The following is a 14,707-nucleotide window of genomic DNA, read 5'->3' on the forward strand; positions in this document are numbered from 1 at the left end:
GATTAGCAGGGGCCCGGGACCTCCAAAGGCTTGAGTGGAAGATTTAATGAGCAAAGGGAATCAATGGCACTTAATCTGTGTCTAATCAGGGAGGGCCGTGGCCTGTGTGGGTTTGAAAGGGCCAGAAGATTGCAAGTTCTGCAGATGTGGAGCCTGTATGTGCACCAACACACACTGGTACAAGCAAAAGGTTCCAGGAGAGACCAGAGCACAGAGAGGGTGTTTACATAGGAGAGAGACTCATGGTTACCCCAGGCCCAGGACAGCCCCGCTGCTCCCCCAAACAGGATAGCATCGTCTTCACTTGTGTTCAGTCATTCCAAGAGAGGAGCAAACTCCCAGGGCCTTCGCGATACTTGACCTGTGTGCAATGAATAGTTGGGAACAAATCCACAAGCAAAAACGCCTACACAGAGACAGAACAGCCCACAAATGGGCTGCAAGTTGCCTTTTGGGTCCACCGAAAGCTGATCTTACCAAATTAACATAATATCCTTTTAAAGAAGATAACTAGGGATCTCAGATAAGCGAAATGCAATTAATCTAATCTAGGAGGTATGCTCTGAAAGAAGATGGGGTATCAACAGTGGGGCTAGTCTTCTACCTTTAGAGACACTGACATCCATTTTTCTAGTTGCTTGAAAATGTGTTACCCAAACGCTCTTCTGCCATCATTTCCATCATGAAGCTACATACCTGAGATCCAGGGATGAAAATATCCCCCTTAACGGGGTCTCTGTTTGGATGTCACTATATGTTTCCTAACCCACCACCCCAGAAGGCCCAGGCAGATAATAATGATGCTTAACATTTATATAGCCCGTGCATTATCTCATTAATTCCTTACCAACCACCCTGTAAGGTAGATCAGTATTTTTATCCCCATATTTCAGATGGGCGACTTAAGCTGAAAGCCTTACCTGGTGCCACCTAGTAAGATTATAGCAGAGGCAAGATGTGAAGCAGGAGTGTCTTGCTTCACAGCTTGGTCCCGTAGCCATTATGCAATCCCCGGCATTTTGCCCCAGTTGCTACAGCAAAGACAGCATAATGGGGATGGGATATTCTCCATAAGGCTCAGAGTCAGGCAGGGCAGCTGTGATGCTACCCAGGAAAGCAAAATGCCTCAGCCAATATTGGGGAGGGTCCATAGATCAGTGACAGACAGATCACCTGCTTTGCAAAAGTCCGTGCCCGTTTGGTTCCTGGCATCTCCACTTAAAAAGATCCAGTTTCAGGTGGTGGGAATGGCCACATTCTGCCTGAGACCCTGGAATGGAGAGCGGCTGCCAATCGGAGAAGACAGTTCTGGGCCAGATGGGCAAATACTGACCTGGTACAAGGCAGCGTCTTCTGTTTATGCATAGCAGGGACCAGGTGCAAGTTAGGCTCCAGGCAGCCACAAATCCCAAACAGTTCTGAGTTTAACAGTCCATCCACGTTGAACTAGCTGCTCCATGGGAGTGAAGCATCAGAACATTGGAAGCTGCCTGGTCCAGAGTCAGACCCTGGACCCCACTAGCCCAGTATTGTCAACAGTGACTGGCAGCTGTGGCTCTCCAGGGTTTCAGGCAGGCTTCCTTCCTAGCCCTACCTGTCCAAAGGTTTGAACCTGGGGCCTGCTGCTTGAAGAGCAGGGGCTCTGCCACTGAGATGAGAGCAGCCCTTCCACGTTCCCCACCACCACCGCCATTTTGTTGTTTGGGGGAGGGGTTAACCATTAAATACTCCCACTGAGTCCTCCACGTTCTTCTGCAATGGAACACCGTTGGCTCCAAGACAGCTACAAATCCCAAGCAGTTCTGAGTTTAACAGTCCATCCATGTTGAACTAGCTGCCTTATCATCCCTCACTCACACAGGAGGGAAACACAGGAACATCAGAAGCTGCCTTATACGGAGTCAGGGCCTTGGTCCATCTAGCCCAGTGTTGTCAACACTGACAGGCAGCAGCTCTCCGGGGTTTCAGGCAAGGATTTCTCCAGCTCTACCTGGAGATTTCAGGGACTGAACCTGGGGCCTTCTGCATGCAAAGCAGGGGCTCTGCCACTGAGCTACAGCCAAACTTCCCACAGCTGTACAGAGCTGGCCAGCCTCTGGGAAAAGACACCAGTGGGCACCTCCACCAGGACCTCAGGGCTTCAGCCCACAGCTCTTGCAGCCGAGGGCCTCCCAAATGACCATCCGGAGAGTGCGTGGTGATGTGAGCAGTGGCGAACAGGCTCTGCATCAGCACCTGGGCCAGCACAGGCATGCAGGGGAACCCCAGGGCTGACTCTGCTCATTGCAGCTTCCTTCCTTTTAATTTTTAGAAACATTTCATAGCCAGGAGTAGCAGACTGGACATGCAGATTGGTACAGATGCTCATTTCATCATTTCTACTTTAAAAACAGATGTCCCTTTCCTACAACAAAATGGAGCTTCTTCCCAAGGCAATATCTTTAGCATCAGACCAGCCAAAGGTTGATCCCTATTCCCTGATCTGCCTTTCGACTGACCAGGAGCACCTCTATCTTGTCTGGATTAAGTTTCCATTTCTTTGTCCCATTCAGTCCATTACTGACATCAGGCACTGATTTAGAACCAGAACAGCTTCCTTGAATTTGGATGGAAAGAAGACGTAGACTCAGGTGTCATCAGCACACTGGTGGCACCAAATCCCAAAACTCTGAACAATCCTTCCTGGTGGTTTCATGTAGATGTTAAATAGCATGGGGGATAAGATGGAACCCTGAGGGACACCACAGACCAACGACCAAACAGGGATCCTCCAGCATCAAACAGGCATCAAACAGGGATCCTCCAGCACCAACTTCTGAGGTTGCCCCTCCAAGAAGGTCCTGAGCCACCATATAAGAGTGCCTCCCATTTCCATCTCAGACAGACACCCCAGAGGGATACCATGGTCAATGGTATCGAAAGCCACTGAGAGGTCCAGCAGAACCAACAGGAACACACTCCCCCTGTCCAGTTCCTGGTGTAGATCATCCACCAAGGCGACCAATGGAGTCTCTGTTCCAAAACCAGGCCTGAAGCCAGATTGAAATGGATCCAGATCATCCATCTCATCCAGGAATCCCCGGAGCTGAGAAGCCACCACACGCTCCAGCACCTTGCCCAAGGGCCAGAAATTATCCAACACAGTGAAGTTCGGGGGGGGGGGGTTAAATAAAGGTTTTACCACTGCCTCTTTCAGGAAGAAGGAACCACGCCTCGCCGTAAAGAGCCATTCACCACTGCCCTCACCCACTCCGCCAGTCCCCCACCCCCGGGCTGCTTTGATAAGCCAGGAGGGGCAAAGGTGCAGTGCACAAGCGGCAGGCCTCCCCTCTCCAAGGACTCTGTCCATGTCCTCAGGCTTTTTGTGTTTGCTTTGGTCACGTCTGCATTAGCCCACTGTTAAAACACACACGTGCCCCTCAGGGCTGGCCCTTGCACTAGGCAGCATGAGGCAGTCTCGTCAGGCGGCAGATGCTGGGTGGTGTTTAGGGGGCAGCAGCCACCCCCAGCCGTTCCCCTGTGCTAGAGGGCAGAGCTGTGTGTTCCGGGAAACCTGCCCTGCATGCCTTCAGCTAGCCAGCTGCCCTCAGATGAGGTGGTGATGCTGCCCCGTCGCTGGTACTGAAGTCCGATTCAACTGCCGTTCAGTTGGTTTCTGTAGGTTGAACCTGGGGAAGACGGGCGATATTTTGTCCTTCGCCTCAGGCAGCCAAATGTCTTGGGCCAGTCCAGACCTCTGTACTGCTTTCCAGCTGCTCTACGGTGTGTGAGCAGGGCATAAGGAGACCCATTTTACAGCCAGAGGACTGAGACCGAGAGATCACTTGTTTGAGACCACTTGCCAATTCCATTCTACGTTGAAACGTGGACTGCAGTCCCTGCCCCACGTTCTGTCCACTGGGCCACACAGCCTCTCACTTAGCAGTTGCTCAAGCAGAGGCCCGAAAGGGAAAGGGACCACTCTGCCCTCACCAGGACATAGGCGGGGGGATATCCTGAGCCCCCAAGGACTTTCCCTTTAGCAGCTGCCATGTTCCCCCCACCCCCTGCCCCCGCCACCCCGGTCCTCATGTGACTGACTCCTTCCCCCCACTGCCTGCCACCCCAGTGCTGTGGACAATTACAGCCTCTGCTGGAGAGCCATGAATCCGCTTTGATTAATGCTCTGGAGATGGCGGGTGGCCCTTCCCATCCAGCCTGCCGCCCCAGGGGGTCCCACTGCCCCCAGCCCTCTAATGAATGCTCCGGAGGCCGAGTCTCACTTGCACCCATGTGATGCTTCCCAGCCCTGCCTGCCACCCTCGGCACACCGTCCCCCCTGCTGGGAGATGATTGGCGGTGAGAGGCCAAGGTGAGACCCCAATTATCCCCTGGATCAATGGCTGTTCCTTGGACCTCCTGCGGGCTGCCGGGCTGCCGGCGCCAGACACTCCGGCTTGTTAGGCTGCTTAGCTCCCAGGATTCAGTGGAGGGGGGGGCGGGAGGAAGATGCTCAGTACCCCCAAGAAATGGAGGCCAGGCCCTCAGTGCAAGGTGACCGTGGCTCACAAAGGGGGCATTGATCTGAAGGCTTCCAGCACATGGATCGCAGAGAGAAGGCCCAAGTGCTGCAAAGGAGGCTGAAGGGGCTTGGATGGGTGGGATCCCAATTTACTTGCTCCACTGTATATTGAGTCAAATAGAAATCCCGCTTCCCCTCACCTCCCACCCCACGCAAAAGCCCCAGCCCCAACCAAACGACATTTTAATGGCTTTGGAAAAAAACTGAGACTCTGAGAAGCGGGGAGAGGCCTACTGGTGCTTGAGTATATTCTAGATATTTTGTTACCCACCTGAATGTGCATGCAAGATTGGGGCCTACCCAACCCCTCGCTGGAAGTTCCTTATTGGGCTGTTCCAAAAATGAAAGAGTGGCACAGCTGGCTGGGGGATAATGGGAGTTGTAGTCCAGCACATATTGAGAGCACCAGGTTGGGAAAGACTGAATTAAGTCAGTGCGAGGTGCAGGCTGCCATTTTCTGGAAAGCCAGCAGACCTGGATGACACCTGAGCCTTATCAAATGGCTGAGAGAGCCACAGTGGAGGGGGAAGGTAAAGTGAACTTCTGAGTAAGCAGTCATGGGATCATCCTGAATTATTCTGGACTTTAAATTCCTATAAAAGGGGAGAGATAAACCCTCTGCATTTATACAGCCTGGGAGAAGATGTATCATAGAATAGAGGGTTGGAAGGATCCTATAAGACTGTCTAGTCCAACCCCCTGCTCAATGCAGGAATCCAAGTCAAAGCATCCCTGACAGATGGCTGTCCAGCTTCATCTTGAAGGCCTCCAGTGTGGGAGAGCCCGCCACCTCCCTAGGTAATTGGTTCTATTGTCATATTGCTCTAACAGTCAGGAAGTTTTTCCTGATGTTCAGCCGGAATCTGACTTCCTGTCACTTGAGCCCGTTATTCCATGTCCTGTGCTCTGGGATGATCGAGAAGAGATCCTGGCCTTCCTCTCTGTGACAACCTTTCAAGGACTTGAAGAGCGCTATCCTATCTCCCCTCAGTCTTCTCTTCTCAAGGCTAAACATGCCCAGTCCTTTCAGTCTCTCTTCAGAGGGCTTTGTTTCCAGTCCCCTGATCATCTTTGTTGCCCTCCTCTGAACCCTCTCCAGCTTGTCTGCATCCTTCTTCAAGTGTGGTGCCCAGAACCGGACACAGTACTCCAGATGAGGCCTAACCAGTGCTGAGTAGAGGGGAACTAGTACTTCCCAGGATTTGGAAGCTGTGCTTCCATTAATGCAGCCCAAAAGAGCATTTGCCTTTTTTGCAGCCACATCACATGGCTGGCTCATATTCAGCTTGTGATCGACAACAATTCCAAGATCACTCTCGTTTGTAGTATTTTTGAGCCAAGTATCCCCCATCTTGTAACTGTGCATTTGGTTTCTTTTTCCTAGGTGCAGAACTTGGCATTTATTCCTATTAAATGTCATTCTCTTGTTTTCTGCCCAGCGCTCCAGTCTATCCAGATCACTTTGAATTTTGTTTCTGTCTTCCAAAGTATTAGCTGTCCCGCCCAATTTTGTGCCATCTGCAAATCTGATCAGCATTCCCTGCACCTCCTCCTCCAAGTCATTAATTCAAATGTGGAAGAGCACTGGGCCCAGGACTGAGACTGAAGCAAGTGGCCAACTATCTATTCAAGGACTTGTACACCCATTTTTCCCCTCCACCACTGAGGAACCCAGTGGCATACATCAGAAAGAGATGCCAAACACAAAATATCCTTGCACAGCTTGCCTCCATCCTACACCTGTCCAGACTGTAGATGTGGGGAAATGTGGCCTGCCCATGGGTGGTGCAGGCCTTGTGGGGGATAAGGGGATGTTGGAACACAAGTCATTGGGATTGCACCCTGCCTGCTTTCCCTAGTAGTTCCTCCCAGACTCTGTCTGGGAGAAATGTGGGCCAGAATGGTGTCATGGTTAGCGCCAGGCTAGGACTGGGAAGAGTTGCACCAACTGGATTCCCAATGCGTTTTGACTCAGGTCTTTATCAAGGGAAAAACTCTTAGAGATTCTTCTGGAGGATTCCCTCTCTCTTGCTTCTTCCAAAGCATCTTCAACTGGGAATTCAGTTGGTGCAGATGTTCCTTTTTTATTTTGGTTTCCAGCCTTACAGCTGTTTTTTTCTGATCCCTATTGGTACTGTAGGATTGGGAAGACCCTACCTTCAGATATCTGTTCTGCCATGAAACTCACTGGGTGACCTTGGGCAAGTCACAGTCTCTCTCAGCCTAACCTACCCTACAGGGCCGTTGTGAGAATGCAATGCGAGGGACTGTGTCTATTGCTCTGAGGTCGTTGGAGGAAGGGCTGGATAGAAATGGAAGAAATTATTATGAACTGGGAAGACATTGCTTTACCCAGCACAGGCAGCCGGAGAGCGCTTTCTTCCTTATGACATTTTCCAGAGCATGTGGCTTCAAACTGCACCACAGCACCAAGAAGCACCTGGTTCTGCCCAATGTTCAAAGTGTCCCTTTTCCCTGGAAGAGTTAAGGCAGTGTCCCCCAACCTGAGACCCTCCAGATGTGCTGGATCACAGCTCCATCATCCCCGCTGGCTGTGCTGGGTGGGCATGATGGGAGCTGTAGTCCAGCTCATCTGGATGGTGTCAGGCTGGGGAAGAGTGATACAGGGAGTATCTGGTGGATTACTCCGCTCCCACTTCAGCACTCTGGATAGCGCCCGTACAGGAAATGCAAGAAGCGCAAACTACTTAAATGGATTGGAACAAAATAGAGGCCATTCGGGGCCTTTCCTAAGGGAGCGGGAGAACGACCTGGAAACAACTGATGGAGGGGGGGACTCTGGGGAGAATCCTGCAGTGGGTGAACCTGGAGCTCTGAATCAGACCTGGGCGATTAGGGAAGTATGGGTTTTGTTTGGTCCGTTCCACCTTTGTCTCGTGGATTCTGAGGCGTCTTTCGTCCTGTCATCTCTCATTGACAGAATCAGATTTTTTAAACCAGATTTCATTGCACTTGCACTAATTTGCATCAGCGCCTGTTCTCATTAACTAATGTGGACTAGTGCATTTGCACAAGTGCGAATTAGTGCTAATGCCAGTCAGCACAAGTTCAATGAAATTCTGGCTAAAAAAAACAGATTCCGTCCATGGGTGGATGATGGAACAGAAAACGCATGACAATCTGCAAAACTCAGGCAGAACACATTTAACAAAATCTGTACATCCCTGGTGTGACTAGACCTCGGCACAGCTGCATTCCGCATATGCACCGGCTCAAACCCTCCCACTGCCTGAGGCAGGGAAGCACATGCACCACCACCGGCCACCATTGCCACCACCTCCCTCCTCCTCCGCTGACGTCTCTGTCTCCCTCCTCCCTGCCCGCTTTCACTGTGTCTCCCTCCTCTTCCTGTGCATGTCTGTCTCCCTCTTGCCTCCCTCCCTAACTACCTCATTGCTGCCTGCTGCCCACGCTGCAGGGCGATGAGCTCTCTGAAGGGCTGCATCATCCAGAAAAGCAGCTGGCATGGCTCTTCAGAGAGGTGGCCAGGACCAAATGCCTGGCTCCGAGGGGGCCTTCCTTAGAGTCAGGCATTGTGGGGGGTGGGCTGTCCCTGGAGACTGCCTGTATTGCAGAGCAGGTGGTGGCAATAGGGCGAGGGAGGGAGGGAGGGATGGTGGTGGTGGTGGCAGTGCTGGCAAAGCTCCTCCTGGCAGGGCTCTTGCAATTCACCACTCCCCCACTCTGCCGCCTGAGGCAGCCCTGATATCCAGACGTAACTTTTGGCAGGAGTCCTGACACCATTTAGAGCCCTAAGAATCTAAGAAGGGGCATTGATTCCATCTGGGCACCCCCCAATGACCAGTTTGCTCTGAAACTCTTGTGGTGCCATTCTGATGTGGAAGTGGTCGTTTCAGCGTGGTGCTTGATGGTGGCAATCGTCTTGTGTAACTGGAGTTCACAAGGAAACAAACAAGTAAGTGTGCGCATGCAGATTATTCACTCAGAAATCAAGAATTCTACTCATTTTCATTGCTTGTCCTCTGTCTCATGGTGAGAAACTAGTCCACAGAAAGTAAAACAAGCGCGGCGTGACATCATGCGAGGCTACTCCTGTGAGTCTCAGTCTCCACATTTCGGCCTGCCTGGCTAACAAAGGTAAGGCTGTTGACCAGAGCCAGAGGTCTAGCAAGCCCTGCACCCAGGCCCCAATCAGAGCCCTTGGTTCTCCTCATGCTCAGTTGCCATCACCTTGGAGGGCACATCACTGCTCTTCTTTGGGGGCTGAGTTCCCCCCTTCAGACACTCCTCTTGGGATGGATTCTGGGGCAGGCAGCTCCACCTGTTCAGCTGAGAGCTCAGCAGTACAGAGCCCGATGAGGAGAAGTCAATCCCCTTCCCACCAGATGTAACTTTCATGCCTTGTGTGAGTGACGGAAGGAGGCCATGCTAAGGTCGAAATTTGCCTCTAGCCTGCTGCTCTTCCATTTGTCACTCAACTGCTGTTTAATTTGATGCTGCATCGAAGTCAATTTAAAAGCCAGTGTCAACCTCCAGCAGGCAATTGGTCTCTGTTCCTGAGATCATCACCGCTCTCATGCTCTTGAGGCGGAATCTCTGGCTGTGACTGTGAGCTGCTCAAACTGTAGCATTGTTCTGATTGAAAAGGAGACACCAGCCTAAGCGCATGATGGCATTATGGGAGAGCCAGGGCAGTGCATTGGCAATTTGGCCCATTTTGCAGACATCTTTAAAAACTCTGCCAACTTTGGAAAAACCAAAACAGGGAGAGCCTGGGCTGAGGATGCAAGAGTCTCCGGCACTCTGGACCACTGAATTTCTTTCTAGCACATGCTGCCACTACTGCCTTCTTCCTCACTCACCTCTTGGAAGGACAACTCCATGGGGGGGAGACTCAAAGCTGCGTGCCATCACCTGTACAGATGTTAGAGCATTGCGACTCCACCCTGCCTTACCAAGGAAGCAAAGAGCCTGTCCGGGAGCAGGGAGAGGGAAAGGATCAATCTCCTCCTCTTGAGTGATGTTCTTCTTTGTGCATCATAGAAACAGGATCAGGTAGGCCAGGGCAGAGGGAGGCAGTTAAAAGCAGGGCCCGAAGCTTTTGATTGGCTGTTGCCATGGAGCCTTTGGAGAAGCTTGTCTCCTAGGAGAAAGAGGCCTTGCTGGTACTGCCTGGCTGACCAGTGCAGTCCACTGCTGTGTCCGTACCTTCCCTCTCTGGAATTCTCCTTGTACCAAGTGGCTTTGGCTTCCATGTTCAGGGCCTCTGTGTCTTTCTGCCCCTCCTAAAGGCCCACCTTGTAAGATGTGAAGAACAGCCAGAGCAAGGGACAGGATGCTGAGCCATGAGGAGTTGCTTCCCCAACATTTGTGTTTGGAAAACCCGGCGCTTGCATTTTCCTCAGGTGGATCTGGCCTCAGCTGCCCATGCATTGGATAGTTTCATCCAGTCTAGACAACTGCAATGCAGAAACTGCAACTGGGATGAAATGCTGCTGCAGCAGCAGCCAGAATTCTGGTCTGGGGAATCAACTGCTCAGATTTTGAAAAATTGTGACTTCTAGATGCCTTTTTGAGTAGAAGTGGGCATACTTGAGTATATAGTGTGTGGAATCCAAATCTGCTTTATGGCAGACCCCAAGAACTCTAAAGAGTTTTAGAGAAGACTCTAAAAACAGAAACAAAACAGTGGTGCGTTTTTGCTGGGAATAAAAGACCAAAGTAGACTACAAGGTCCAGGATGCCAGAAGTGAATTAAAAACCACATAAATCTGATATAGACCATCCCAGTATAGCACATAGTCCAGGAATATCACAGTGGTATTCAGCCACCATATTTAATCCAACATGGAAGGCATTGATAGGGAAGTACATCACCTAATATATTTAGATTGCAAAAAAGTCCTACAATTCCCAGCATGCCCCAGTCAGTATGGCTGGTTGAAGGGATGCTCGGAGTTGTAGGACTTTTTTTCTCTCTAAAGAGGCATAGGGTTGCACCCTTAATGTTTTAAAACAGGCTTCCCCAACCTGGTGCCCTACAGATGGGTTGGACTATAACTGGACTACATGGCCAATTGCCATGCTGGCTGGGGCTGATGGGAGTTGTACTCCAACTCATCTGGAGAGCACCAGGTTGGTGGGGAAGGCTGCTTTAAAGAATCCTTGTGGTGTTGTAGTGACTACATTAGATCCAAAGTGGTTATCAATTCAATTTTGAGAGCTAATTTAGAATGTAATTCTCACTGTGAATGAAGCCCAATATTGCAAACTGTGCAATTTGAAGTGCCAGTATTGACCTCTAAAGCTTTACACAGCCTAGGACAAAGATCAATACCCATCTGTGCCTATATGAGCCAGGCTGTGCTTTAAGGTTGGCACTGGTGGCCCTGCTCTTTGGCCTGCCTTCAACAGATATCTGATTCGCAGGGGATCAGTGACAGGGCCTTTTTGATGGTGGCACCACAGCTGTGGAATTCTCTCTACAGGGCATTCTGACAAGCTCCCTCTCTTTCCATTTTTAGACAGGTGTTGAAAACCCTGCTCTTCCAGAAGGCATTTTATAATTATGCTGTTCTATAGGCTGACTGTTGTTTTTTGCTTTTGTGTTTTTATTTGTTATGTTTTAGTGTGTTTTATTGTTATTGCATGTTATTGTCATAAGGCGCTTTGAGAACAAATGTTTGTTTCTATAGCGCCATTGGTGAGCATAGTCCTTTACACAGTTCGAAAGGACAGGCCTCTGCCTCAAGGAGCGTAGAAAAGCAGTGCATACATCACTTAAATACTAAACAAACAGATGGCCATGTAATGGGATTGAAAAGCATTTCCACTCAAGTCAGATTGGCTAGTACTAACCCTGTTTGGCTTTCTTCCTCTTTTCCTCTGTAGTGTGTGGCTTGACCCAATCACTTGAGTTACGTAGAGCTAATGCGCTGTGGAGACTGTACTGTCATGCACCTGCTGTCTGCAGGAAAGTCTGACTTGGCCAGCAGGGTTGGTGTCTATGGGTGTCTTCCTGCATGACCTGACTGCCAAGTGCAAACTCCTTGTATGGCATTGGCCCCTTCAGTCTGCCCTCCTATCCTGAGATATTCTGGCTCACATGACTTTTGCTCCTTGGCATTCTCTTCCCTCCACTGCCCAAACATCTTCTGCTCCTTTTAATGCTCCTTCCCATTCTGTCTTTCTCCCCCTCTGGGCTTGGAACCAGTTACAGGGACAGGAAAACAGGATGGAAAGCACCGCTGAAAGGAGCAAAAGCACCGCTAATCCAGGGCTGATCTGAGGATGGCTGTTTTCACGCATGACATTCAAAAGCATCCTGGAGAAGAAAATGGCAACCTGCTCCAGTATTCTTGCCAAGAAAACCCCATGGAACATATCACAAGGCTAAAAGATATGACACTGGAAGATGAGCCCCTCAGGTCGGAAGGTGTCCAATATACTACTGGGGAAGAGCAGAGCAGACGGTGACTGTAGCCATGAAATTAAAAGACGCTTGCTCCTTGGGAGGAAAGCTATGGCCAACCTAGACAGCATAGTAAGAAGCAGAGACATCACCTTGCCGACAAAGGTCCGTCTAATCAAAGCTATGGTTTTCCCAGTAGTAATGTATGGCTGTGAGAGCTGGACTATAAGGAAGGCTGAGCGCCGAAGAATGGATGGTTTCGAACTGTGGTGCTGGAGAAGACTCTTACGAGTCCCCTGGACTGCAAGGAGGTCAAATCAGTCCATCCTAAAGGAAATCAACCCTGAGTGCTCATTGGAAGGACAGATAATGAAGCTGAAGCTCCAATATTTTGGCCACCTAATGCGAAGAGAAAACTCCCTGGAAAAGACCCTGATGCCGGGAAAGACCGAGATGTGAACCGAGAACTACTGGAAGTACAAGCTGGGTTTTGAAGAGGCAGAGGAACTAGAGATCAAATCGCCGACATTTGCTGGATCATGGAGAAAGCAAGAGAATTCCAGAAAAACGTCTATTTCTGCTTCATTGACTATGCTAAAGCCTTTGATTGTGTGGATCACAACAAACTCTGGCAAATTCTTAAAGAGATGGGGGTACCAGACCACCTTACCTGTCTCCTGAGAAACCTGTACGAGGGTCAAGAAGCAACAGTAAGAACCGGACATGGAATAACTGATTGGTTCAAAATTGGGAAAGGAGTACGACAAGGCTGTATATTGTCGCCCTGCTTATTTAACTTATATGCAGAGTACATCATGAGAAATGCCGGATTGGATGAATCACAGGTCGGAATTAAGATTTCTGGGAGAATTATCAACAACCTCAGATACGCAGACGATACCACCCTAAGGGCAGAAAGCGAAGAAGATCTAAAGAGCCTCTTGTTGCGGGTGAAAGTGGAGAGTGCAAAAGCTGGTTTGAAACCCAACATTAAAAAAAGAAAATAAAAATGTTGAAGAGCACTGGGCCCAGGACTGAGCCCTGTGGTACCCCACTTGTTACCTCTCCCCAGGTTGAGAAGATCCCCAAGATTAAGGGGAGACAATATATTAAGGGCTGTCACACAGGTGGTGGAGCCAACTGATTCTCTGTTGCTCCAGAAGGCGGTACCCCTGAATCAATTGGTTCAAACGACTGGAAGGGGGATTTTGATGAAACATGAGGAAGATCTTCGTGGCAGTACAACATCTTTGACAGTGGGCTCTCCTTCCTTCGAGGTTCTCAGGCAGGTGCTGGCTGGCCACCTGCCAGGGACAGCCGTAGCAGCAGTTTTCCTGCATCAGCAGCAGGGGGTTGGACTAGACTCAAAGGGCCTTTGGCTCAGCCCAGTCTAAGGGGAAACCCACAAGCAGGACTTGTGTGCAACAGCGCCCTCCCACCCATGTGCCTCTTACACTCTGTAATGCACCCTGTGCAATTTGAAGAATACAATGATGAGCGGCTTGAGGGGCAGCCCAGGACATTCCCCCATCCTTTCCGATGCCCCAAACGTGCCTCACTCTGCATCGTGAGGAGGACCAGCCCCCTGCACCACAGTAGCGTTGCCAGGGATCTGGTACGGTCCTCGGATCTTGTGCTGCTCCCTCGGCACGCCGGAGATGCTGGCACCCTGAGCAGCCCTTGGGCCACCAGTGTAGTTGGACTGGCCTGACACACACACGGACCCCAGCCCAGCTTCCATCAACTCGGGTGCTGAGGTGTAAAATTAACACTGCAGCAAAAAAGGCCTGTTCCCTCCTGCTCCCTGCCCTGGGGGCCGCCGCACAGGCGTATCCATCAGAACTTGACAGGCTGAGCCCCGGCAAAATGGTGGCTGCTAATTCATTTGTGTTTATTCTTGGTGTTAATGAGTCTTCCCCTGCAACCCAATAATAAGTCCATTAGCTGCAAATTGTGGCAAGAAAACACCCTCACACGTTTATCGCCAAGACTACAAATCTCTGTTAGTCCTAATTAAAACAACTGCTCAGCCCTTAATTAAGTCATCTTTTTTCCATCCTCTTTCTCTCAAACAAAATCATTGAGCAGAAGGCGCACTCAGCAGAGCTTAGCCAGAGCTGGGGCTCATCCCCCAGGTCTGTTCGGAAGACAAGGCCAGAGGCCCTTGAACGTGTGAAGTTCGACTAAAGTTGGGCACACTTCTGCGCACATACAGACTGCTGTTCTGCGCATGGGGAAGTCGCACTTGATGCTTAAAATAGGGAGCTATTCACTACTAGACACAGGCCAAGACTTGAAACAAAATGTATAGGGGTTTGCAAAGGAAAACGGCCTGTGTGTTTTTAAAATGTAGCAACATTAAAAGGTTTAGATATCTCCAGTGCAAAAGGTATAAGCTGAAACAGTTTAAGCTCATACAGCTACCTGAGCACTGGTGGAGGTGATATGCTAAGATCATAGGACACCTGCTGCACCAGTGACACTGGGTGCCAGAGCATTTCTGAGACCAATTTGAAATGCTTTTAGCCTTTAGCCTTCAAAGCCCCAAACAGCCTGGGGCCAATTTACTGGAGGTCCATCTTCACCCATGCGGTCCTGCCCACAATTGGAGGTCAGCTGCCAATGCGTTGCTTGCTTGCCTACCCGTTGGGGCAATCCAACTGATGAGCACTAGGGGCGGGGATTTGGGGGCTGTGCCCCCTCTCCCCCACGCATGCACACACAATGGCAGGACACACCACCAACTGGTGGGT

This window comes from Heloderma suspectum, chromosome 2 (assembly GCF_057233095.1).
Source record: "Heloderma suspectum isolate Gila_16-S chromosome 2, 16-S_ref, whole genome shotgun sequence".
NCBI lineage: Eukaryota > Metazoa > Chordata > Lepidosauria > Squamata > Helodermatidae > Heloderma > Heloderma suspectum.